This window comes from Callospermophilus lateralis, chromosome 6 (assembly GCF_048772815.1).
Source record: "Callospermophilus lateralis isolate mCalLat2 chromosome 6, mCalLat2.hap1, whole genome shotgun sequence".
NCBI lineage: Eukaryota > Metazoa > Chordata > Mammalia > Rodentia > Sciuridae > Callospermophilus > Callospermophilus lateralis.
Genome location: NC_135310.1, coordinates 122,524,772 through 122,549,975, shown reverse-complemented (window position 1 = coordinate 122,549,975; position 25,204 = coordinate 122,524,772).

Here is a 25,204-nt window from a genome sequence, read left to right as displayed (position 1 = left end):
TTTATTTCTTTATTTTTATGTGGTACTGAGGATTTAACCCAGTGCCTCACCCATGCTAGGTAAACAGTCTACCTCTGAGCCACAACCCTAGCCTGACAAAATACATTTTTATTTATTTGGAAATATGAAACATTGAAGTATAAGTTGCATAAGTTCTCATTGTTATACAGAATACATGTATGATGTTGTGAGGAGAAAAAAAAGTGTGTCACATTAGATTGGGTAGAGAGATATGATGGGAGGGGAGGAGAGGGGAGGGTAAGGGGGGATAGGAAGGGCAGCAGTATAAAATAGACATTATTATGGCTGTATGTATATAGATGACTGTAAGACCAATGTGATTCTGTAACCTGTACAATCAGAAAAATGAGAAATTATACCCCATTTGATTCAAATGTATGAAATGTCAAGATCATTGTACTGTCATGTGTAACTAAAAAAAATAAAAAAATAAATATCCCCCTAGAAAGGAAAAAAAGAAATATAATATAAGTTGCAACATACCCAAATAGTTTTCCCCAGCTGAATTGACAAGAAGAATAAAAAAAGCAAGAGACTTTTCTGGTTCATACCCACAGAACTGGAATTCAGATCCTCTATTCTAACTTGAAAGCTTCTTGTCTTATAACTTCTCATTCCCTTACCTTGTTCTTCCCCACAGCTGAGTACCTTCCAGTTTCCACTTCATCACAAAGTCTTTGGCTAACGTTTCCTTGCTTTTTTCTCTGTATGAACCTTTGCTTGTTGTCCATCACCTTTTCACTCACCTTTCTGACTCTCTCTGCCTCAGTGAGGAGGACATCTGATGGGAAGCAGAGGTCTTTACCAGAGGGAGAGGGACTCTCAGAAAGGCCAAGGGATGTTTGGGAGAGTTAGTTTCTGTTCTCAAGAGTCATCCTCCCCAAATGGCTTTTGTTTTCCTTCTTTGGCACCTCCTGTGTGTCCTCCCAGCACACAAAGCTCTGGAGAACAATCAGTCTCTTGGGTGAGGCCCAGAGCAGACATATCCTCATTGGTTCTGAGGGGGTTCATTAATCTTTCACTTCCACTGGGTCCTTTATTCTTTACTTCTTTCTTTCCTTTACTGTTCTACATTTGACTAGTCACATGGCCTTTCCAGTGGGGTTGGAGGGATGCTGTAATAATCCTATTATGATGAAGACTATTATCCATGTCCATCATCCTCCCCAGTACCAGCAGGATACTTAATCAAAGCTTCTCTGAGCTGACACCATGATGGAAGGCAGCCAGCCCACCTGTTCCTTTACCAACTTACCTCTGAAGGAGCAAGGGCAGCAGAAAGTTTGGTCCCTGCTCAACTTCTTCTCATTCCCATTGGAGATTGCTCCTTAGACCTGGACTTTTTCATTATGCCCTGGTCCACACCAGGAAGTGTAAAAAGGATGATCTGACTGGACTCACTGTTGAGTGTATTGTGGAATTTTGGTTGCTCTATTAAGGGTGTGTCAGTTTTCTGAGGGTTGACAGGGATGGGATCTCTCTGGTCTTAGTACAATGGAATAGTACCATGCTACCATAGTTTGAGTCTTAAATGTCCCCACATTTAAAGGTTTAGCTCCCAGTTTGGTGCCAATGGTAGAGGTAGAGCCTTTAGGTGAGGCCTAGCGGGAGGTCTCTATGTCATTGTAGGTGTACCCTTGAAGAAGAATTAAGGACCCTTTCCTCTTTATCTCTTTCATTTTTTCCATGAGATGAGAAGTTTTTCTTCTGCATGTGCTCTCCACCATGATGAGCTGAAAAAAAAAAAAACATGGGGGCAATCCATGTGATCAGTTATAGTTGCTGAACAAATATTTATTAACTAGCCTTTATATGACAGGCACAGTAATCCCAGGCTTTGGGATCACATGTGCACTAGCATAAAATTTATATTCTAGAGGAAACTTGGACATGAATCAAACAATGAAGATTAACTGTAAACTGAAATAACTTATGCATGGTTGATGTGTGCTATAAAGATTTTACAGGGTTATTTTGACCATGCATAACTTTTACCACCTAGGAACTTTGCTTAGGTGAGTATGTTTTTTTTTTCTTCCCCTGTCCCATAAACTCTATCCTTGTTTTTTTTTTTTTTTTTTTTTTTGTATTAGGGATTGAACCCAGGGTGCTTAATCACTGAGGCACATTCCAAACCCTTTTTATTTTGAGAAAGACTCTTGCTTCTTAGCCTCCCAAACTGGTGGGATTACAGGTGTGTCCTGCTGTGCTCAGCTTTTTCTTCTTTTTAATATTGAAGGTGAATGAATACACGGATCTCCAGTTTCCAGTTACATAGTTTACATATGTGTATACCTGAGGAAGCACCCCAGATTAAGATATGAAGCCTTCCCTCACCCCAGGAGACTCCCTGCTGTCTCTTCCTGTCCTAACTACCTCCTCAGCCTGCCAGGGAGCTTCTCATTTGACTTCTGTCACCACAACTTTCATCTGTCTATTCTTTAACTTCATATATTTGGAATCCTCCAGCACCTGGTATTTTATGTCTGGTTTCTTTTAATTCCTTTCACATTTTTAAAGATTTCTTTTAACTTAAATTTATTCATTTTTTTAAATTTTTATTGTTGGTTGTTCAAAACATTACATAGTTCTTGCTATATCATATTTCACACTTTGATTCAAGTGGGATATAAACTCCCATTTTTACCCCGTATACAGATTGCAGAATCATATCAGTTGCACATCTATTGATTTACATATTGCCATACTAGTGTCTGTTGTATTCTGCTGCCTTTCCTATCCTCTACTATCCCCCTCCCCCTCCCCTCCCCTCTTCTCTCTCTACCCCCTCTACTGTAATTCATTTCTCCCCCTTATATTTTTCCCCCTTTCCCCTCACTTCCTCTTGTATGTAATTTTGTATACCCCTGAGGGTCTCCTTCCATTTACATGCAATTTCCCTTCTCTCTCCCTTTCCCTCCCACCTCTCATCCCTGTGTAATGTTAATCTTCTTCTCATGCTCTTTGTCCCTACTCTGTTCTTAGTTACTCTCCTTATATCAAAGAAGACATTTGGCATTTGTTTTTAAGGGATTGGCTAGCTTCACTTAGCATAATCTGCTCTAATGCCATCCATTTCCCTCCAAATTCTGCCACAGTCTGGCTGGGCACAATTCAGGAGCCACTTGTCAAAAGAAACTAACTTTATTTTTAGAACCACACAAGATAAACAAAACAGCTCCTCAGGAAAAAACCCTCAGAGCCCAACTGTCACCACCAGCTTCCCACAAGCCACACACCCCAACCTCCTCTTCCTCCCACAATCCTCCTGCTCTTAGGCCGATTGGCTGGGTCGCATGGGCGGAGCCAAAAAAGTCCCCCAATGAGCAGCTCCGTGGTCTGAAAGGGCAGGGAAACAGCCCAATGAGCATCACCGCAGAGGAGCCAATCAGCTAGATGTTGCTGGGGCCGCTGTGAGCCAATCATCAGCTGACAGTCTGAAAGTTTGCTGGGGCCCCTTCAGCTCATCAGCTGGCAGTCTGAAAGTTTGCTGGGGCCCCTTCGGCTGTGGCTCTCAACATCTCCCCCTCTCTGTTTAAATAAGAAGCATGTGGCTTAGGGACCGTGTCTGCCTTAGGTTGTCCAATAGTACATATGGTCCTTACCCGTTATTGGATGAGCTGACCTCAAGGCGTCAGCCTCCTGTCTTAGGTTGGTACCATAGTAATTGGATCTTACCCGTCATTGACTACCAGTCCAGTATACAGCCACACCTGTGTAGAGGTCTTCGTACCAGCGGGGGGGGGGGGTGAGGTTCTTTGCCTCACCTCTGTTGGCCCCCAAATTTTAGCTGAACGATCATGACAAACAGAAGGGAGGAAGATACACCAAGCCAGCTGACGGCTCCTTTTGGAAAAATTGTACCACCGATGACACCATCAGCATGTATACCCCAACACTACCAGAAGTTGCTGCACCAACAGATAGTTCACAATGCATACAAGTGAGTTCACAATGCATATAAGTGATACATAGTCCAGGAAAGTTCTGCAAGCAGTTCAGTGATGGCTATTGCAGAAGCTGTAGATTGGTTTTATCTTTGTCTTCATGCACTGGGATGAAGATAGGAATTCTGACAATAATGGCTAAAGAAAAATTATATAACATTATATAACATTCCAGAAGGCACTAAAAGAAAACAATTTTCTTAACAATTTACATTGTCTTCACTGAAGATAGGAATTCTGGCAATAATGGCTAAAGAAAAAATTATGTAACATTCCAGAAGGCACTAAAAGAAAACAATTTTCTTAACAATTTACATTGTCTTCACCGGCACTGGGATGAAGATAGGAATTCTGGCAATAATGGCTAAAGAAAAAATTATGTAACGTCCCAGAAGGCATTAAAAGAAAACAATTTTCTTAACAATTTACATTATCTTTAAGAGAATTATTAAATATAATGAAAAGGAAAGGTGAAAGTAAACAAACAGATCTGTTAACCTCCTATTTTGTTCACATTTTAAAACAATCTTCAACAGCTGTTTACCCAATTTAAATTAAACCATTTAAATCACGTGAATAAAAAAAAAAATATTTGGATCCATTTTTTCATGAGCGCTCATCATATATGACATATGGACATACGTACATTCAAACACAAAACACAAGTGTGCACACATAATACATATGACACATAACATAATAGTAAAGGCCTTATAACATTTTACAGGTGAAATCTCCATTGCAATGTTTAAAAACTATAGTCAAAAAATAGAACTGATCAGCAAAACATTAACCTAGGTCTGTATGAACTCAAAAAAAATATATATATGGGAAAGGGCAATAATAAAATAGATATTGAAAAAAGCATTCTGGTTCTGTCGCAGATGTAAGAATAACCAAACTGGAGTTCTGGATATCACATCTTCTTTTTGGTCTGTAGAAATCGCTTTAGTTAATCTGTCTGGAATCCAAATCAGCTGCTGTTCTCCCTGTGGAAACACATAAACAGACCCCCGACTCCAGGCAATCACTGGGTCAGGACCTTAGTTAATCTCTCTGGAATCCAAATCGGCTGCTGTTCTCCCTGTGGAAACACACAAACAGACCCCCGACTCCAGACAATTACTGGGTCAGGACCTTTCCATTGTCCTGTTAGAATATCCTTCCAAAGTACCTTGGGCTTATATACATTTTTTGGACACATATGCCTTTCCGCAGCACTAAGCCCTGATGAATCCAAATTTAAAAAGTTTAGAGTAAAAAGGGTTATTTTAAGTTTATCTTTGGGGAATATATACCCCTTCCCAATTCCTTCTTTTTGCTTTAATAAGTACATTTTAATAGTTTGATGAGCTCTTTCAACTATGCCTTGTCCCTGTGGATTGTATGGGATTCCTGTTATATGAGTAATGCCAAATGATGAGCAAAATTGTTTAAAAGAGGTAGAAGTATAACCAGGGGCATTATCTGTTTTTAACTGTTTTGGAACGCCCACAGTGGCAAAATTTTGTAAGCAATGAGCTATAACATCTTTAGTTTTTTCTCCGGCATGAAGGGAGCCCATCAAAAATTCAGAAGAAGTATCAACTGTAACATGCAAATATTTTAATTTTCCAAATTCTGGCAAATGTGTGACGTCCATCTGCCAAATATGGTTAGGTATCAATCCTTTAGGATTGACTCCAAGATTAACTCGTGGTAAAAAGGTCACACAATTTTGACATTGTTTTATTATTTGTCTAGCTTGTTCCTTAGTTATTTTAAAACGCTTTTGTAAAGTATTAGCATTGACATGGAACTTTTTATGAAAATTTATAGCTTCTTCTAGTGTAGAGAAAATATGTATGTCATGTGTAGTTTTATCTGCTAAATCGTTGCCCAAACTAAGGGCTCCAGGCAATCCTGTATGTGCCCTGATATGTCCTATAAAGAATGGATCTTTTCTGTCCCAGATTAGACTTTGTATAGTGGAAAGCAAAAAGAAAATAGTAGAGGAAGGGGAAATCCTACCAGCATCTTCAAGGGATACTATAGCATTAACTATATACTGACTATCAGAAAATAAATTAAATACAGAATTTTTAAACATCACAAAAGCCTGTAATACTGCCTTAAGCTCTACCTTTTGAGCTGATTGTTTGGGTACTAAAAATGTAAAAGTTTGATCTGGTGTAACTATTGCTGCTGTACCATTATTTGATCCATCAGTGAATATATTTGGAGCATTCCCGATAGGTGTTTTTCTTGTCATTTTTGGAAAAATTACAGGATGCGATGACCAAAAAGACAATAAAGGATTAGATGGTAAGTGGTTATCAAATGAAACATTAGATTTGCACATGATTATTGCCCAAGTATTTAAGTCATTCGCTAACTCATCAATTTGATTCATAGTATATGGAGTAATAATTTTATTGGGAGAAATTCCAAACACTCCCTTTGCTGCTTTTATTCCTTTGAGTATTAATTGTCCTACAGCCTCAGGATACCTAGTAAGAATAGTGTTAGGAGAATAAGATAAATGTATCCATAATAATGGGCCTTCTTGCCAAAATACTCCTGTAGGAATATTTTTTTGTTGGTAGTACAATAAATAATAAAGGCAAACTTATATCAATTCTATCCAAATGCATATTTTCCATATATGTTTCAATGATTTTTAATGCCTTTCTTGCTTCAGGCGTTAACATTCGGGGTGAATTTGGATCTGATGGACCTTTTAGGATATCAAATAAAGGTCCCAACTCTCCTGTTGGTATACCTAGATAAGGCCTTATCCAATTTATGTCTCCTAATAACTTTTGAAAGTCATTAAGTGATTTGAGTTGATCTACTCGTATTTGAATTTTTGGTGGACGGACCATGGTTGAGGATAATAGAACTCCTAAATAATTAATTGGAAAATTTAATTGTACTTTATCTATTGCTATCTCTAGATTATAATTTTTTAATAAGTTTGTAAGTGTGGCATAACAGTCTAGCAATGTGTTTTTAGCTTTGTGTGCTAATAATACATCATCCATATAGTGAAATATTTGTAGTTCAGGATTTTGATTTCTAAGTGGCTGGATTGCTTTGTTAACATAAATTTGACACATAGTTGGGCTGTTAGCCATCCCTTGAGGGAGTACTTTCCATTCATATCTCTGATCAGGACCTTCATGATTCAGTGCAGGGATAGTAAATGCAAAACGTGGACTATCCTCAGGATGAATTGGAATTGAAAAAAAAACAATCTTTAATATCTATAACTAAAACATACCAAGTTTTTGGCAAAGCAGACAATTGAGGAATCCCCAATTGAGCAGGTCCCATAATAACCATCTCATTATTAATGGCTCTTAAATCTTGCAATAATCTCCATTTACCAGATTTCTTTTTGATGACAAAAATGGGAGTATTGTGGGGAGATACAGAAGGTTGTATATGTCCTTCTGCTAATTGTTGTTTGACCAGATCATGGGCTGCTAGTATCTTTTCTTTAGTCAGGGGCCACTGAGGAACCCATACTGGTCTTTCTGATTTCCAAGTAATTTTTATTGTCTCAGTGGCCCTTTCTGAAAATCCAACCCATGTCTGTCTGTTCCTTGATCTATTTGTATTGGTGCTGCTATACCTTGTTCTTGTTTTCCTAATCTTTTTCCTTTCCTAAAACCTTGTCTAGTCATAATAGTGGGTGCATTTTGGTTGATGTTATTTGTTAATGTCAAACCTAATTGATCTAGGACATCTCGTCCCCATAAATTTATAGGAAGATGATCCAATACATATGGCTTTATAGTTCCTTCACATCCTTCAGGATCCTTCCAATCTAATACCATTGCACTTCTATGGGGATTAGTCGCCACTCCTAGGCCTCGAAGCGTTTGAGTGGCTTGTTGTAATGGCCAATGTTTTGGCCATTCTTGACGAGAGATGATGCTAAGGTCTGCACCTGTATCCAGTAGCCCATTAAATTCATGTCCTTGAATATTTAGTTTTAGCATGGGGCGAGAATCTAAATTTAAAGACAGCATAGCCCAATCTACACCTGTGGAGCCTAATCCCTTGGAACCTCTTTCTATAGCATGACTGGAAAATTTATCATGTAGGCTTGGTATTATTAGTAACTGTGCTATTCTATCTCCTGGTGAAATTACTGATATACCATTTGGAGAACTGGCTATAATTTTTATTTCACCTTCATAATCGGGATCAATTACCCCAGGACTTATCATAAGTCCTTTTAGAGTAGAAGAGCTGCGTCCCAATAATAAGCCTACTGTTCCTTTGGGAAGAGGTCCTTTCACCCCTGTGGGAATGATTTGAACTCCCATCTCTGGAGTTAGTACTGATCTGGCGGAGGCGCAGATGTCCAACCCTGCGCTCCCTCTGGTTTGTCTGATGAGGGATCTGATGGACAATGTGTCCTGGGCACTACCCTGATGGGGTTGCTGGGTTCCTCCAGTGCTCCGTATATTTGTGGTTTTGGGCCCCAGAGCATTGGGCCCCCCTGTCCATTTTTTGGCAATGGAGCCCAATGCCTTTCTCCACGATATCGTGGATAAACACTTGGTCCTTGTTCGTTTTTTGATAATGGAGTACCCTCTATGGTGGGTTTTTTTTTTTTTTTAATTAATTTTTATTGTAGGTTGTTCAAAACATTACATAGTTTTTGATATATCATAATTCACACTTTGATTCAAGTGGGATATGAACTCCCATTTTTACCCCATATACAGATTGCAGAATCACATCAGTTGCACATTGATTTACATATTGCCATTCTGGAGTCTGTTGTATTATGCTGCCTTTCCCATCCTCCGCTATCCCCCCTCCCCCCTCCCCTCCCCTCTTCTCTCTCTACCCCCTCTACTGTACTTCATTTCTCCCCCTTATATTTTCCCTCCTTTCCCTTCACTTCCTCTTGTATGTAATTTTGTATACCCCTGAGGGTCTCCTTCCATTTACATGCAATTTCCCTTCTCTCTCCCTTTCCCTCCCACCTCTCATCCCTGTTTAATGTTAATCTTCTTCTCATGCTCTTCTTCCCTACTCTGTTCTTAGTAACTCTCCTTATATCAAAGAAGACATTTGGCATTTGTTTTTAAGGGATTGGCTAGCTTCACTTAGCATAATCTGCTCTAATGCCATCCATTTCCCTCCAAATTCTATGATTTTGTCATTTCTTAATGCAGAGTAATACTCCATTGTGTATAAATGCCACATTTTTTTTATCCATTCGTCTATTGAAGGGCATCTAGGTTGGTTCCACAGTCTTGCTATTGTGAATTGTGCTGCTATGAACATGGATGTAGCAGTGTCCCTATAGTGTGCTCTTTTTAGGTCTTTAGGGAATAGACCGAGTAGTGGAATAGCTGGATCAAATGGTGGTTCCATTCCGAGCTTTCCAAGAAATCTCCATACTGCTTTCCAAATTGGCCGCACCAATTTGCAGTCCCACCAGCAATGTACAAGAGTACCCTTTTCTCCACATCCTCGCCAGCACTTGTTGCTGTTTGACTTCCTAATGGCTGCCAATCTTACTGGAGTGAGATGGTATCTTAGGGTGGTTTTGATTTGCATTTCTCTGACTGCTAGAGATGGTGAGCATTTTTTCATATACTTGTTGATTGATTGTATGTCCTCCTCTGAGAAATTTCTGTTCAGGTCCTTGGCCCATTTGTTGATTGGGTTATTCGTTATCTCATTGTCTAATTTTTTTAGTTCTTTGTATATTCTGGATATTAGGGCTCTGTCTGAAGTGTGAGGAGTAAAGATTTGTTCCCAGGACGTAGGCTCCCTATTCACCTCTCTTATTGTTTCTTTTGCTGAGAAAAAACTTTTTAGTTTTAGTAAGTCCCATTTGTTGATTCTAGTTATTAACTGTTGTGCTATGGGTGTCCTATTGAGGAATTTGGAGCCCGACCCCACAGTATGTAGATCATAGCCAACTTTTTCTTCTATCAGACGCCATGTCTCTGATTTGATATCAAGTTCCTTGATCCACTTTGAGTTAACTTTTGTGCATGGCGAGAGAAAGGGATTCAGTTTCATTTTGTTGCATATGGATTTCCAGTTTTCCCAACACCATTTGTTGAAGATGCTATCCTTCTTCCATTTCATGCTTTTAGCCCCTTTATCAAATATAAGATAGTTGTAGTTTTGTGGATTGGTTTCTGTGTCCTCTATTCTGTACCATTGGTCCACCTGCCTGTTTTGGTACCAGTACCATGCTGTTTTTGTTACTATTGCTCTGTAGTATAGTTTGAAGTCTGGTATAGCTATGCCGCCTGATTCACATTTCCTGCTTAGAATTGTTTTTGCTATTCTGGGTCTTTTATTTTTCCATATGAATTTCATGATTGCTTTCTCTATTTCTACAAGAAATGCCGTTGGGATTTTGATTGGCATTGCATTAAACCTATAGAGAACTTTTGGTAATATCGCCATTTTGATGATGTTACTTCTACCTATCCATGAACAGGGTATATTTTTCCATCTTCTAAGATCTTCTTCTATTTCTCTCTTTAGGGTTCTGTAGTTTTCATTGTATAAGTCTTTCACCTCTTTTGTTAGGTTGATTCCCAAGTATTTTATTTTCTTTGAGGATATTGTGAATGGGGTGGTTGTCCTCATTTCCATTTCAGAGGATTTGTTGCTGATATACAGGAATGCCTTTGATTTATGCGTGTTGATCTTATAGCCTGCCACTTTGCTGAATTCATTTATTAGCTCTAATAGTTTCTTTGTAGACCCTTTTGGGTCTGCTAGGTATAGAATCATGTCATCTGCAAATAGTGATAATTTGAGTTCTTCTTTTCCTATTTTTATGCCTTTAATTTCTTTCGTCTGTCTAATTGCTCTGGCCAGTGATTCGAGAACTATGTTGAACAGAAGTGGTGAGAGAGGGCATCCCTGTCTTGTTCCAGATTTTAGAGGGAACGCCTTCAGTTTTTCTCCATTCAGAATGATGCTAGCCTGAGGCTTAGCATAGATTGCTTTTACAATGTTGAGGTATGTTCCTGTTGTCCCTAGTTTTTCTAGAGTTTTGAACATAAAGGGATGCTGTACTTTGTCGAATGCTTTTTCCGCATCTATCGAGATGACCATATGGTTCTTATTTTTAAGCCTATTGATGTGGTGAATAACATTTATTGATTTCCGTATATTGAACCAACCTTGCATCCCAGGGATAAATCCTACCTGATCATGGTGCACAATTTTTTTGATATGTTTTTGTATCCGGTTCGCAAGAAGTTTATTGAGGATTTTTGCATCTAGGTTCATTAGAGATATTGGTCTGTAGTTTTCTTTCTTTGAAGTGTCTTTGTCTGGTTTAGGAATCAGGGTGATGTTGGCCTCATAGAATGAATTTGGAAGTTCTCCCTCTTTTTCTATTTCCTTAAATAGCTTGAAAAGTATTGGTGTTAATTCCTCTTTAAAGGTTTTGAAAAACTCTGCTGTATACCCATCCGGTCCTGGGCTTTTCTTAGTTGGTAGTCTTTTGATGGTATCTTCTATTTCCTCAATTGATATTGGTCTGTTTAGGTTGTCAATATCCTCTTGGCTCAATCTGGGCAAATCATATGACTTAAGAAATTTATCGATGCCTTCACTATCTTCTATTTTATTGGAGTATAAGGATTCAAAATAATTTCTGATAATCTTCTGTATTTCTGAAGTGTCTGTTGTGATATTGCCTTTTTCATCCCGTATGCTGGTAATTTGAGTTCTCTCTCTTCTTCTCTTTGTTAGCGTGGCTAAGGGTCTGTCGATTTTATTTATTTTTTCAAAGAACCAACTTTTAGTTTTGTCAATTTTTCCAATTGTTTCTTTCGTTTCGATTTCATTAATTTCAGCTCTGATTTTAATTATTTCTTGTCTTCTACTTCTTTTGCTGTTTTTTTGCTCTTCTTTTTCTAGGATTTTGAGTTGAAGTATTAGATCATTTATTTGTTGGTTTTTCCTTTTTTTAAGGAATGAACTCCAAGCAATAAATTTTCCTCTTAGAACTGCTTTCAATGTGTCCCATAGATTCCGATATGTTGTGTCTGTGTTTTCATTTATCTCTAAGAATTTTTTAATTTCCTCCTTGATGTCTTCTATAACCCATTGATCATTCAGTAACCTATTGTTCATTCTCCAAGTGATGCATGATTTTTCCTTACTTCTTTTATTGTTGATTTTCAATTTCATTCCATTATGATCAGATAATATGCATGGTATTATCTCTACTCCTTTATATTGTCTAATAGTTGCCCTGTGACATAATATATGATCTATTTTTGAGAAGGATCCATGTGCTGCTGAGAAAAAAGTGTAACTGCTTGATGTTGGGTGGTATATTCTATATATGTCAATTAAGTCTAGGTTATTAATTGTGTTATTGAGCTCTATAGTTTCCTTATTCAACTTTTGTTTGGAAGATCTGTCCAGTGGTGAGAGAGGTGTGTTGAAGTCTCCCATGATTATTGTATGGTGGTCTATTAGACTCTTGAACTTGAGAAGAGTTTGTTTGATGAACATAGCTGCACCATTGTTTGGGGCATATATATTTATAATTGTTATGTCTTGTTGGTGTATGGTTCCCTTGAGAAGTATGTAGTGTCCCTCTTCATCCCTTTTGATTAACTTTGGCTTGAAATCTATTTTATTTGAAATGAGTATGGACACTCCTGCTTGTTTGCGAAGTCCATATGAGTGATATGATTTTTCCCAACCTTTCACCTTCAGTCTATGTATGTCTTTTCCTATCAGATGTGTCTCCTGAAGGCAGCATATTGTTGGGTCTTGTTTAGTGATCCATTCTGCTAGCCTGTGTCTCTTAATTGGTGAGTTTAAGCCATTAACATTTAGAGTTATTATTGAGATATGGTTTGTTCTTCCAGCCATATTTGTTTATTTATGTTACTAAACATGGTTTGTTTTCCTCTTTGATTATTCCCCCCCACCTTTACTGTACTACCTCCCGCTGTTGGTTTTCATTGATATTTTCCATTTCCTCTTCCTGTAATATTTTGCCGAGGATGTTTTGAAGAGCTGGTTTTCTAGCTGCAAATTCTTTTAACTTTTGTTTATCATGGAAGGTTTTAATTTCATCTTCCATCCTGAAGCTTAATTTCGCGGGATACACAATTCTTGGTTGGAACCCCTTTTCTTTCAACGTTTGAAATATGTTATTCCAGGATCTTCTAGCTTTCAGAGTCTGTGTTGAAAGATCAGCTGTTATCCTGATTGGTTTACCCCTAAATGTAATCTGCTTCCTTTCTCTTGTAGCTTTTAAAATTCTCTCCTTATTCTGTATGTTGGGCATCTTCATTATAATGTGTCTAGGTGTGGCTCTCTTATGATTTTGCACATTCGGCGTCCTGTAGGCTTCTAGGATTTGGGATTCTGTCTCATTCTTCAAGTCTGGGAAGTTTTCTCGTATTATTTCGTTGAATAGATTGGTCATTCCTTTGGTTTGGACCTCAATACCTTCCTGTATCCCCATGACCCTTAAGTTGGGTCTCTTTATGTTATCCCATATTTCTTGAATGTTCTGCTCATGGTTTCTTAACAGCTTTGCTGAGCTGTCTATGTTCTTCTCCAGTTGAAATACTTTGTCTTCATTGTCTGATGTTCTATCTTCTAAGTGTTCTACTCTGCTGGTAGTATTCTCAATTGAGTTTTTAAGTTGGTTTATTGTTTCCTGCATTTCCAGGATTTCTGTTTGTTTGTTTTTTATAACCTCTATCTCCCTGTATAATTGATCTTTTGCTTCTTGGATTTGTTTGTGTAATTTATTGTCGAAGTGGTCGAAGTGGTCTTTCATTGTCTGATTTTGCTGTCTAATGTCTTCCTTGAGACTCCAGATCATCTGAAGCATGTATATCCTGAATTCTTTATCTGACATTCCATCTGCTGCAGATATTACCTCTTCTAAAGTTGAGTTGACCTGCATTGCTTGTGGTCCTTTCTTTCCTTGTCTTTTCATACTGATCGCGTTTCGTTCTTCTGGTAGCCACGCCCCCGTATCTGGTGCAAGAGACCTCAGTTGTCAGCACTGGTGGGGGCTGTAGCTGGGAGACCCGCGCCGCGCGGCTCCCGCCGGCTCCTGCGTCAGCGCCGCCTCAGCTCCCGCCGGTTCCCGTGCCGCTGCCGCGGTTCCCGCCAGCTCCGTCCGGCTCCCTCGCCACTCCTGCTAATTTAGAGTCCGCTGGGAAGGAATCTCTTTGGCCGATCTTTGGTGACTTCCCCTCTCTGCTATGGCGGGCCCCTGGCTCCTTGCAGGAGTGACCGAAGGGAGAGGTGGAACTGGCTTGTCTCTGGTCTGATATAATCTCTGGTTTTAGATCCCAGTTCGCTAATTCATAGAGGCTTGGTTAGATTTCCTTCCCATCCTCTCAAGGTGGGGAGCCCTTTCCTGGGTGGGCAGGGCCGTTAGCAGAGCCGGAAGGGCACGTGCCTTCTGTCGGGCCAGGCAGGGACCCTTCTGGCTGCGCTGGGCCGCCGGGGGCTCCCTCAGCGCCAGGCAGATGGCGCCCGCGTGGCTAAGAGCCGGGTGGGGTAACCCTTCGCAGAGCGGGCGGGCCGCCAGGAGTGCCGGGATGGTGGGAGCTGTCTGCCGGCCGGGCAGGGACCCTTCTCGACGAGCAGGGCCGCTGGGGGCGCTTGTAAAGCCGGGCGGCTGAGACCCAGGCGGGCGGGGTGGCTGTTTGCAGGGCAAGAGCGGGACCGGCAGGGTAGCCGGGATGGCGGAAACTGTCTGTTGGCCGTGCAGGGACCCTTCTCGCCAAGCAGGGTTGCCGGGGGCGCTTGTAAAGCCGGGCGGCTGCAGCCTCGTGGCTAAGAACCAAGCGGGCGGGGTGGCTGTTTGCAGAACGAGAGCGGAATGGCGGGAGCTGTCTGCCGGCAGGGCGGGGACTCTTCTCGCCGAGGAGGGTCGCTGGGGGCGCTTGTAAAGCCGGGCGGCTGCAGCCTCGTGGCTAAGAACCAAGCGGGCGGGCTGGCTGTTTGCAGAACAAGAGCGGAATGGCGGGAGCTGTCTGCCGGCAGGGCGGGGACCCTTCTCGCAGAGCAGGGCCGCCGGGGGCGCTTGTAAAGCCGGGTGGCTGCCGCCGCGTGTCTAAGACCCAGGCGGGCGGGGTGGCTGTTTGCAGGGCAAGAGCGGGACCGGCAGGGTAGCCGGGATGGCGGAAACTGTCTGTTGGCCGGGCAGGGACCCTTCTCGCCGAGCAGGGTCGCCGGGGGCGCTTGTAAAGCCGGGCGGCTGCAGCCTCGTGGCTAAGAACCAAGCGGGCGGGTGGCTGTTTGCAGAACAAGAGCGGAATGGCGGGAGCTGTCTGCCAGCAGGGCGGGGACCCTTCTCGCCGAGCAGGGTCGCCGGGGGCACTTGTAAAGCCGGGCGGCTGCAGCCTCGTGGCTAAGAACCAAGCGGGCGGGCTAACTGTTTGCAGAACAAGAGCGGAATGGCGGGAGCTGTCTGCCGGCAGGGCGGGGACCCTTCTCCCGAGCAGGGTCGCCGGGGGCGCTTGTAAAGCCGGGCGGCTGCAGCCTCGTGGCTAAGAACCAAGCGGGCGGGCTGGCTGTTTGCAGAACAAGAGCGGAATGGCGGGAGCTGTCTGCCGGCAGGGCGGGGACCCTTCTCGCAGAGCAGGGCCGCCGGGGGCGCTTGTAAAGCCGGGTGGCTGCCGCCGCGTGTCTAAGACCCAGGCGGGCGGGGTGGCTGTTTGCAGGGCAAGAGCGGGACCGGCAGGGTAGCCGGGATGGCGGCAACTGTCTGTTGGCCGGGCAGGGACCCTTCTCGCCGAGCAGGGTCGCCGGGGGCGCTTGTAAAGCCGGGCGGCTGCAGCCTCGTGGCTAAGAACCAAGCGGGCGGGGTGGCTGCTTGCAGAACAAGAGCGGAATGGCGGGAGCTGTCTGCCGGCAGGGCGGGGACCCTTCTCGCCGAGCAGGGTCGCCGGGGGGCGTTTGTAAAGCCGGGCGGCTGCAGCCTCGTGGCTAAGAACCAAGCGGGCGGGGTGGCTGCTTGCAGAACAAGAGTGGAATGGCGGGAGCTGTCTGCCGGCAGGGCGGGGACCCTTCTCGCCGAGCAGGGTCGCCGGGGGCGCTTGTAAAGCCGGGCGGCTGCAGCCTCGTGGCTAAGAACCAAGCGGGCGGGCTAGCTGTTTGCAGAACAAGAGCGGAATGGTGGGAGCTGTCTGCCGGCAGGGCGGGGACCCTTCTCGCCGAGCAGGGTCGCCACCCTTCTCGCCGAGCAGGGTCGCCGGGGGCGCTTGTAAAGCCGGGCGGCTGCAGCCTCGTGGCTAAGAACCAAGCGGGCGGGGTAGCTGCTTGCAGAACAAGAGCGGAATGGCGGGAGCTGTCTGCCGGCAGGGCGGGGACCCTTCTCGCCGAGCAGGGCCGCCGGGGGTGCTTGTAAAGCCGGGTGTCTGCAGCGGCGTGGCTAAGAACCAGCCGGGTGGGGTGGCTGTTCGCCGGGCAAAAGCAGGGCCGCCAGGGTAGCCGGGATGGCGGGCGCTGTCTGCTGGCTGGGCGGGGACCCTTCTGCCGCGCTGCTCTGGGCCGCCTGCCGCTTGCAGAAGCGGCGGGTGGCCGCGGGATTGGACTCTGAGCCCGCGCTGCCAGTCAAGTTTCACTTGTTTGGGGCAAACTGTCACGTCTAATAAACTTACTAATTCTCGGCAGGTCTCCTTTCAACGGAATTTTGCTAGAAGATCCTCAGTAGGTAGAATGTAGCTGTTTTAATTGGTGTTTCTGATCCCGTTAATGTGGAGATATTGAAAGTGCAGCTTCCTCGCCGGCCGCCATGTTGGATCCCCTCTATGGTGGTTTGAGAACGGCATTCATTAGCCCAATGTCTCCCTCTACGGCATCGTGGGCAAATACCCTGTATTCTACTTCTTTGATACCTAGTTTTGTTAAACCCTCCTCCTATGGGGCAATTCCTTTTAAAATGTCCTGTTTGTTCACAATTGTAGCATGTTCTTGGCCTGGAATCAAAAGCCTGTTTTACTGCAGCTGCCACAATTTGCCCTTGTTCATTAATGTCTCTGGCATCTAAAGCCTGTTTTACTGCAGCTGCCATGACTTGCTCTTGTTCATTAATGTCTCTACATAATTTAATATATGTGTTTAAATCTTCATGTTTCCATGGTCTAATGATATCTCTGCACCAACGATTCGCTTGGTCATAAGCCAGTTGTTTTATTAATGGCATTGCTTGTTCTGTATTCCCAAAAACTCTGGAAGCTGTTTGAATAAGCCTATCTACAAATTCAGCATAAGATTCATTAGTTCCTTGTATTATCTTAGATAATTGACCTTGTAAACCTCCATGTCCTTGTAAAGTCTTCCATGCCTTAACTGCATCTACAGCAATTTGTAAATATACACCAGGATCATATGCAATTTGTTGCTGCTGATCCTCATAAGGTCCCTTTCCTAACAACATATCTAGATTTCTCTGAGGATAACCAGCTGCTGCATTTCGCCTAGCCGTCTCCTTGCAAAATTCCTCATTGGCAACCTTCCATAACAGGTATTGTCCTCCATTTAGCACAGCTTTACACATATTAGCCCAATCTGCTGGCGTCATGTTCAAATTGGTAATGGATTCAACCAAGCTTACAGTGAAGGGTGCTTGAGGACCATAGGTTGTTACAGCCTCTTTTAGCTGCTTCACTGTTTTGAAATTTAAAGTATGGTAAATTCGCTGCCCTCCTACCTCAAATACAGGGCATGTTAATACTTGAGATCCTGTCTCAGGATCTGAACTATCCACTGCGGGGGTTGGGGGCCTCTCAGCATATGAAGGTGGCCTTGTCAGTTGGACACTTACGCCCTCTGGTGATAGAAAGGTTTTAGTAGCAGTCTCCTTTTGTAACTTTCCCCCTGATGGCTTTTTCTGCTCTAAACTTTCTTTCTCTGTCTGATTAGCTCGAAAGACCTTCTCTTTTACTTGAATCTTTTCCTCTTTCTGACTAACTTGAGAGACCTCCTCATTTACTTGAATCAATATGTCTTCTCCTTCCTCTACCTTTGTCTGAAGTGAAGGTTTTGGACTAAGAAAACCAGATACCAATGCCCACAATGCCAATGTGCCAGCTGGCAGAGTTCCTGGGCTGTTCTTTTCTATTCTTTTTAAATCTTCACCATGATGGTTCCATTGTGATATATTTAACAACTCCTCCTTAAAAAGCCATGGGCTACATTTTTGCATTGTATCAACGTATGCCCTGACTGCTCTTGATTTTACTGGGATGCCTTCTTCCTCTAACAATTTACTTAACTCTTTCAGTTTGTTTTTTACTAGTTTCTGATCCCGTATTTCTACTATAATACAACCCAACAAGATGACGCCAAACAAAACCGAGACAGAATGAAATAAAAATGGAACAACAAAAATTCATTATAGCCTTTCTATCCTCCTGACATGTGCATCCGTCCTTTCTCCCTATCTGTTCCTCAGACGTAAATAGTTTTTCCTCAGAAGTGAGCGGTTTTTCTTCCGTCTCACTCATCTCCAGGGACAGGCAACTTAAAACAAAAATGAAGCAAAACAAAAGAGGAATCTTAAAATGGCTCCCCATCCTCTCACCTGCCCTCAGGGGCGAGCGGTTTACTTACCCTCAGTCGCTCCCCGTGCGAGCCACCAAATGCCGCAGTCTGGCTGGGCACAATTCAGGAGCCACTTGTCAAAAGAAACTAACTTTATTTTTAGAACCACACAAGATAAACAAAACAGCTCCTCAGGAAAAAACCCTCAGAGCCCAACTGCCACCACCGGCTTCCCACAAGCCACACACCCCAACCTCCTCTTCCTCCCACAATCCTCCTGCTCTTAGGCCGAATGGCTGGGTCGCATGGGCGGAGCCAAAAAAGTCCCCCAATGAGCAGCTCCGTGGTCTGAAAGGGCAGGGAAACAGCCCAATGAGCATCACCGCAGAGGAGCCAATCAGCTAGATGTTGCTGGGGCCGCTGTGAGCCAATCATCAGCTGACAGTCTGAAAGTTTGCTGGGGCCCCTTCAGCTCATCAGCTGGCAGTCTGAAAGTTTGCTGGGGCCCCTTCGGCTGTGGCTCTCAACAAAATTCTATGATTTTGTCATTTTTTAATGCAGAGTAATACTCCATTGTGTATAAATGCCACATTTTTTTTTATCCATTCGTCTATTGAAGGGCATCTAGGTTGGTTCCACAGTCTTGCTATTGTGAATTGTGCTGCTATGAACATGGATGTAGCAGTGTCCCTATAGTGTGCTCTTTTTAGGTCTTTAGGGAATAGACCGAGTAGGGGAATAGCTGGGTCAAATGGTGGTTCCATTCCGAGCTTTCCAAGAAATCTCCATACTGCTTTCCAAATTGGCCGCACCAATTTGCAGTCCCACCAGCAATGTACAAGTGAACCCTTTTCCCCACATCCTCGCCAGCACTTGTTGTTGTTTGACTTCCTAATGGCTGTCAATCTTACTGGAGTGAGATGGTATCTTAGGGTGGTTTTGATTTGCATTTCTCTGACTGCTAGAGATGGTGAGCATTTTTTCATGTACTTGTTGATTGATTGTATGTCCTCCTCTGAGAAATGTCTGTTCAGGTCCTTGGCCCATTTGTTGATTGGGTTATTTGTTATCTTATTGTCTAATTTTTTGAGTTCTTTGTATATTCTGGATATTAGGGCTCTGTCTGAAGTGTGAGGAGTAAAGATTTGTTCCCAGGACGTAGGCTCCCTATTTACCTCTCTTATTGTTTCTTTTGCTGAGAAAAAATTTTTTAGTTTGAGTAAGTCCCATTTGTTGATTCTAGTTATTAACTCTTGTGCTATGGGTGTCCTATTGAGGAATTTGGAGCCTGACCCCACAGTATGTAGATCATAGCCAACTTTTTCTTCTATCAGACGCCATGTCTATGATTTGATATCCAGTTCCTTGATCCATTTTGAGTTAACTTTTGTGCATGGTGAGAGAAAGGGATTCAGTTTCATTTTGTTGCATATGGATTTCCAGTTTTCCCAGCACCATTTGTTGAAGATGCTATCCTTCCTCCATTGCATGCTTTTAGCCCCTTTATCAAATATAAGATAGTTGTAATTTTGTGGATTGGTTTCTGTGTCCTCTATTCTGTACCATTGGTCCACCCGCCTGTTTTGGTACCAGTACCATGCTGTTTTTGTTACTATTGCTCTGTAGTATAGTTTGAAGTCTGGTATAGCTATACCGCCTGATTCACACTTCCTGCTTAGCATTGTTTTTGCTATTCTGGGTCTTTTATTTTTCCATATGAATTTCATGATTGCTTTTTCTATTTCTACAAGTAATGCCATTGGGATTTTGATTGGCATTGCATTAAACCTATAGAGAACTTTTGGTAATATCGCCATTTTGATGATGTTAGTTCTACCTATCCATGAACAGGGTATATTTTTCCATCTTCTAAGATCTTCTATTTCTCTCTTTAGAGTTCTGTAGTTTTCATTGTATAAGTCTTTCACCTCTTTTGTTAGGTTGATTCCCAAGTATTTTATTTTTTTGAGGATATTGTGAATGGAGTGGTTGTCCTCATTTCCATTTCAGAGGATTTGTCGCTGATATACAGGAATGCCTTTGATTTATGCGTGTTGATTTTATATCCTGCCACTTTGCTGAATTCATTTATTAGCTCTAATAGTTTCTTTGTAGACCCTTTTGGGTCTTCTAGGTATAGAATCATGTCATCTGCAAATAGTGATAATTTGAGTTCTTCTTTTCCTATTTTTATGCCTTTAATTTCTTTCGTCTGTCTAATTGCTCTGGCCAGTGTTTCAAGAACTATGTTGAACAGAAGTGGTGAGAGAGGGCATCCCTGTCTTGTTCCAGATTTTAGAGGGAATGCCTTCAGTTTTTCTCCATTCAGAATGATGCTAGCCTGAGGCTTAGCATAGATTGCTTTTACAATATTGAGGTATGTTCCTGTTATCCCTATTTTTTCTAGAATTTTGAACATAAAGGGATGTTGTACTTTGTTGAATGCTTTTTCTGCATCTATCAAGATGATCATATGGTTCTTATTTTTAAGCCTATTGATGTGGTGAATAACATTTATTGATTTCCGTATATTGAACCAACCTTGCATCCCAGGGATAAATCCTACCTGATCATGGTGCACAATTTTTTTGATATGTTTTTGTATCCGGTTCGCCAGAATTTTATTGAGGATTTTTGCATCTAGGTTCATTAGAGATATTGGTCTGTAGTTTTCTTTCTTTGAAGTGTCTTTGTCTGGTTTAGGAATCAGGGTGATGTTGGCCTCGTAGAATGAATTTGGAAGTTCTCCCTCTTTTTCTATTTCCTGAAATAGCTTGAAAAGTATTGCTATTAGTTCCTCTTTAAAGGTTTTGTAATACTCTGCTGTATACCCATCCGGTTCTGGGCTTTTCGTAGTTGGTAGTCTTTTGATGGTTTCTTCTATTTCCTCAATTGATATTGGTCTGTTTAGATTGTAAATATCCTCCTGACTCAATCTGGGCAGATCATATGTCTTAAGAAATTTATCGATGCCTTCACTATCTTCTATTTTATTGGAGTATAAGGATTCAAAATAATTTCTGATCATCTTCTGTATTTCTGAAGTGTCTGTTGTGATATTGCCTTTTTCATCCCGTATGCTAATAATTTGAGTTCTCTCTCTTCTTCTCTTCGTTAGCGTGGCTAACGGTCTGTTGATTTTATTTATTTTTTCAAAGAACCAACTTTTAGTTTTGTCAATTTTTTCAATTGTTTCTTTTACTTCGATTTCATTAATTTCAGCTCTGATTTTAATTATTTCTTGCCTTCTACTTCTTTTGCTGTTGTTTTGCTCTTCTTTTTCTAGGATTTTGAGATGAAGTATTAGATCATTTATTTGTTTTTTTTTTTTTTTTAAGGAATGAACTCCAAGCAATAAATTTTCCTCTTAGAACTGCTTTCAATGTGTCCCATAGATTTTGATATGTTGTGTCTGTGTTTTCATTTATCTCTAAGAATTTTTTAATTTCCTCCTTGATGTCTTCTATAGCCCATTGATCATTCAGTAACCTATTGTTCATTCTCCAAGTGATGCATGATTTTTCCTTACTTCTTTTATTGTTTATTTTCAATTTCATTCCATTATGATCAGATAAGATGCATGGTATTATCTCTATTCCTTTATATTGTCTAAGAGTTGCCCTGTGACATTATATATAATCTATTTTTGAGAAGGATCCATGTGCTGCTGAGAAAAAAGTGTAACTGCTTGATCTTGGGTGGTATATTCTATATATGTCAATTAAGTCTAGGTTATTAATTATGTTATTGAGTTCTACAGTTTCCTTTTTCAACTTTTGTTTGGAAGATCTGTCCAGTGGTGAGAGAGGTGTGTTGAGGTCTCCCATGATTATTGTATGGTGGTCTATTAGACTCTTGAACTTGAGAAGAGTTTGTTTGATGAACATAGCTGCACCATTGTTTGGGGCATATATATTTATGATTGTTATGTCTTGTTGGTGTATGGTTCCCTTGAGCAGTATGTAGTGTCCCTCTTTATCCCTTTTGATTAACTTTGGCTTGAAATCTATTTTATTTGATATGAGTATGGACACTCCTGCTTGTTTCCGAAGTCCATATGAGTGATATGATTTTTCCCAACCTTTCACCTTCAGTCTATGTATGTCTTTTCCTATCAAATGCGTCTCCTGAAGGCAGTATATTGTTGGGTCTTGTTTTGTGATCCATTCTACTAGCCTGTGTCTCTTGATTGGTGAGTTTAAGCCATTAACATTTAGGGTTATTATTGAGATATGGGTTGTTCTTCCAGCCATATTTGTTTATTTATGTTACTAAACATGGTTTGTTTTCCTCTTTGATTATTCCCCCCCCCCCTTTACTGTACTCCCTCCCGCTGTTGGTTTTCATTGATATTTTCCATTTCCTCTTCCTGTAATGTTTTGCCGAGGATGTTTTGAAGAGCTGGTTTTCTAGCTGCAAATTCTTTTAACTTTTGTTTATCATGGAAGTTTTTAATTTCATGTTCCATCCTGAAGCTTAATTTCGCTGGATACACAATTCTTGGTTGGAACCCATTTTCTTTCAGTGTTTGAAATATGTTATTCCAGGATCTTCTAGCTTTCAGAGTCTGTGTTGAAAGATCAGCTGTTATCCTGATTGGTTTACCCCTAAATGTAATCTGCTTCCTTTCTCTTGTATCTTTTAAAATTCTCTCCTTATTCTGTATGTTGGGCATCTTCATTATAATGTGTCTAGGTGTGGATCTCTTATGATTTTGCACATTCGGCGTCCTGTAGGCTTCTAGGATTTGGGATTCTGTCTCATTCTTCAAGTCTGGGAAGTTTTCTCGTATTATTTCATTAAATAGATTGCTCATTCCTTTGGTTTGGACCTCTATACCTTCCTGTATCCCAATGACTCTTAAGTTTGGTCTCTTTATGTTATCCCATATTTCTTGAATGTTCTGCTCATGGTTTCTTAACAGTTTTGCTGAGCTGTCTATGTTCTTCTGCAGTTGAAATACTTTGACTTCGTTGTCTGATGTTCTATCTTCTAAGTGTTCTACTCTGCTGGTAGTATTCTCAATTGAGTTTTTAAGTTGGTTTATTGCTTCCTGCATTTCTAGGATTTCTGTTTGTTTTTTATAACCTCTATCTCCCTGTATAATTGATCTTTCGCTTCTTGGATTTGTTTCTGTAATTCATTGTTGAAGTGGTCGAAGTGGTCTTTCATTGTCTGATTTTGCTGTCTAATGTCTTCCTTGAGACTCCAGATCATCTGAAGCATGTATATCCTGAATTCTTTATCTGACATTCCATCTGCTGCAGATATTACCTCTTCTAAAGTTGAGTTGACCTGCATTGCTTGTGGTCCTTTCTTTCCTTGTCTTTTCATACTGATCGCGTTTCTTTCTGCTTAGTGAAACTGTTGTGTTTTTGATTTTTCCCCCTATATATTTATATTGCTCTTGTATAGTTGCAAAGTCTCCCTCGCAGGCATTGGCGGTGGTTCTGCCCCTCCTCCAATTGGGGCAATGTGCCTACCACGCAGGCAGGCCACTGGGCCTGTACTTTTGGTGGGCCTGTTATTTTGGTGGTCGCAGGTTCGCCTACCTTGCAGGCGCGGCGGCGGCTCAGACCCTCTGCAGGCCGCTGGGCCTGTTCTTCCTGTGGGTCGCAGGTCCGCCTACCTTGCAATCGCGAGCAGCGGCTCTGCCCCTCTTCTGGCCTCCGCTGGCCGCTAGGCCTGTTTTGTCTGTCGGTTGCAGGTCTGTCTACCTAGCAGGCGCTGGTGGCAGCTCTGCCCCTCTCCAAACCGGGGCGATGTGTCTGGCAGGCCACTGGGCCTGTTTTGTTGGTGGTCACGGTTGCGCCTACCTTGCAGGCGCGTGGAGCAGCTGTGCCCCTCCACCAGTTGCTGGGCCTGACCTGCCGGTGGGTGGCAGGTCTGCCTACCTTGCAGGCGCCCGGCGGATCTGCCCCTCCCCCAACCAGGGCGATGTGTCAGGCGGGCTTCTGGGCCTGTTCTGTCGGTGGTCACGGTTCTGCTTACCTTGCAGGCACGTGGGGCAGCTGTGCCCCTCCGCAGGTTGCTGGGCTGACCTGCCGGTGGGTCGCAGGTTCGCCTACCTTGCAGGCGCGGGGGCGGGGGAGGGGGTGGCTTTGCCGCTCTGCGGATTGCTGTGCCTGTTCTGCTGGTGGGTTGCAGGTCTGCCTACCTTGCAGGCGCCCGGCGGCTCTGCCCCTCCCCCAACCGGGGCGATGTTCTGGCGGGCCACTGGGCCTGTTTTGTCGGTGGTCAGGGTTCCGCCTACCTTGCAGGCGCGTGGAGCAGCTGTGCCCCTGCACAGGTTACTGGGCCTGACCTGCTGGTGGTTGGCAGGTGCACCTACTTTGCAGGCGCGGGGGGTGGCTCTGCCGCTCCGCGGGTTGCTGGGCCTGATCTGCTGGTGAGTAGCAGGTCTGCCTACCTTGCAGGCGCCCGGTGGCTCTGCCCCTCCTCCAACCAGGGCGATGTGTCTGGCGGGCCACTGGGCCTGTGATGTTGGTGGTCACCGTTCCTCCTACCTTGCAGGGTGGGGCAGCTGTGCCCCTCAGCAGGTTGCTGGGCCTGACCTGCCAGTGGGTCGCAGGTCTGCGTACCTTGCAGGCGCAGGATGGGGGGGGTGACTCTGCCGCTCTGCGGATTGCTGTGCCTGTTCTGCTGGTGGGTCGGGATCCCTCTACCTTGCAGGCTCCCGGCGGCTCTGCCCCTCCCCCAACCAGGGCGATGTG